Source organism: Gavialis gangeticus, unplaced genomic scaffold, assembly GCF_001723915.1.
Source record: "Gavialis gangeticus isolate Ggan-Ray unplaced genomic scaffold, GavGan_comp1, whole genome shotgun sequence".
Lineage (NCBI taxonomy): Eukaryota > Metazoa > Chordata > Crocodylia > Gavialidae > Gavialis > Gavialis gangeticus.
In genome coordinates, this window is record NW_017729029.1 from 51,512,749 (window position 1) to 51,514,634 (window position 1,886).

A 1,886-nucleotide genomic window follows, 5' to 3' on the forward strand; every position below is an offset into this window, starting at 1 on the left:
CTGACAGATCAGCTCTTACGTTTAAAGAGCAAGTCTAATAAAATTCTTTTTAAAAGAAACCCTAGAAGTCAGTTTCTTTGAATATTACTAACTTTATGCTAATGTTAAGTTCACAGTACTGGAACAGACCTCATGAAGCAGAAGATGGAAGCCCTACATTGTTATCTTGCTACACCTGAACATCCAGATCTATATAAATGTCCGTAGGTTTGACAGGCACTCCTATTCTCAAATAGCACACCTGGGTCAATGCAATAGCCTATTCCTACAAATTCTTGTCCAAAGACATGCATGAGGTTTCTTGTTGGCTTTCCACTGTGATTGGAAGGAACTAAGACAATTGGCACACTAATGCTCCTTTTCACAGGCTTGTTATCCAAACACTCAGAAAAAAGGGAGTCCTCAACAGCACTACTATTAAGAAGTGACGCTGGCCCACGACGTACTATCATATTGGCCCACAAGCACAGTATGTAGAGTCTAGGCTTCCTGGGAAACTAAGTGTAGAAACCCTTATCATTAGCATTTACGATTTTATCATGTAGAAGTGCATGTCTTTTTCTTTACAGGCAGTCCTCAGCTTACAACGTTTATAAACTGACACCCTGTTTAAACTTTCTGACATCAGTTTCAACTTTACAACACTTGACCCAACACCACGCCAGCGAACAAGTTCACTAGAGAACACCTGTCCAAACTTCCTTGGACACTTTCTTTAAGAAAGCACACAAGACTCCAAAAAAAACCTGCAACCAGGACTCCAGCCAAGAACGCTTCAAGGAGTCCAACCAAGAGCCCTTCAAAAATTCCAGCAAAGTCATCTCAAAGTCCTTCCAAATCAATATGATTGCTATTTACAATATAAATACATTAACGTAGTTATATTACTCATCTATAATTGACCGAGTACAAAATTCTGGGTTATTTTTGGTGAAAACAGGGTATCGGGCCTTGGTTCAGGAACCAAATGCCCCATTTATAACATTGCTTCCTATGGGAAAAATCAGTTCCGAGTTGCAACGTTTCAACTTAAGACAGTTTTCAGGTACCAATTTTGTTGCAAGTCCAAGGACTGCCTGTATTTTTTAAAGGATCAAGCTTGTTTAATTAACCAATACAAGTGCAATTCCTCTTGCTGCTGTTACAGAGGATGACGTGCTACAGAAGAAGCAGACGTCTTCTCATTCATTTTTTAGGAAAATTGCCATGGAACAAACAGTAGGCACTGGGATCGCAATTTTAAACCATTACTGAATTGTGTTATTTATACTTTTCTATTATCTCTATAATCAAAGATCTTTGGGAATTTTAATTCCTCAATTTTTTTGCAACTATAATCAATCACTAATGCTAACTATAATTTAATTGCACTGTGTACAGAGTTAATCTGTAGCACTATGAAGTCAGGCAAAATGTCCGAAGGAAGAGGGCAGGAACTAAATGCTAACGGAAACAATTTTTTAGGAGGGTTAGAGGACTGCATCATGCAAGACTACTTAAGAAATGGTGTTGGGATATTTAAGAAGTAGTGCAAAATACTGTATTTATTCAATGCCAAGATAAGGTCTCCCCCCCCCCAAATTTAACATGTGGAAAGAAAGCCCCTTGTCTTGGAATTGAGCTGGGGGTAGTAGGCAGGTGCTCCAGCTCAGGCCCCTGGTTGCGTGCCCCTGCCACCTCTGTATGCCCGACCGCCCCAGAAGTCCTCCTACAGATAGTTTTAATTATTTTATTTATTTTAAATTACCAGGTTTAGTTAAGCTAGATTTAGATGTCCAAATATGAACACTGACAGATGTGAGCATTTTGGGACCAAATTTTGCCTTCACAACCACATCCGCACATTCATGGGCATTTGATTCCCTGGGGGCAAGTAGCAGCAGCGC

General features: G+C 39.7%; 1 protein-coding gene and 1 long non-coding RNA gene across 2 annotated transcripts in view; one reads left to right on the forward strand and one right to left on the reverse strand.

Moving 5' to 3' along the window:
- Nucleotides 1–821, forward strand: part of LOC109300764 — an 8,218-nt gene extending 7,397 nt beyond the window's left edge. The window contains exon 3 of the long non-coding RNA XR_002098322.1: nucleotides 757–821. This is a non-coding gene — a long non-coding RNA (uncharacterized LOC109300764). The remainder of the gene's footprint in view (nucleotides 1–756) is intronic.
- Nucleotides 1–1,886, reverse strand: part of STAG2 (stromal antigen 2) — an 89,069-nt gene that overhangs the window by 35,003 nt on the left and 52,180 nt on the right. The gene's annotated exons all lie outside the window — the stretch shown is intronic.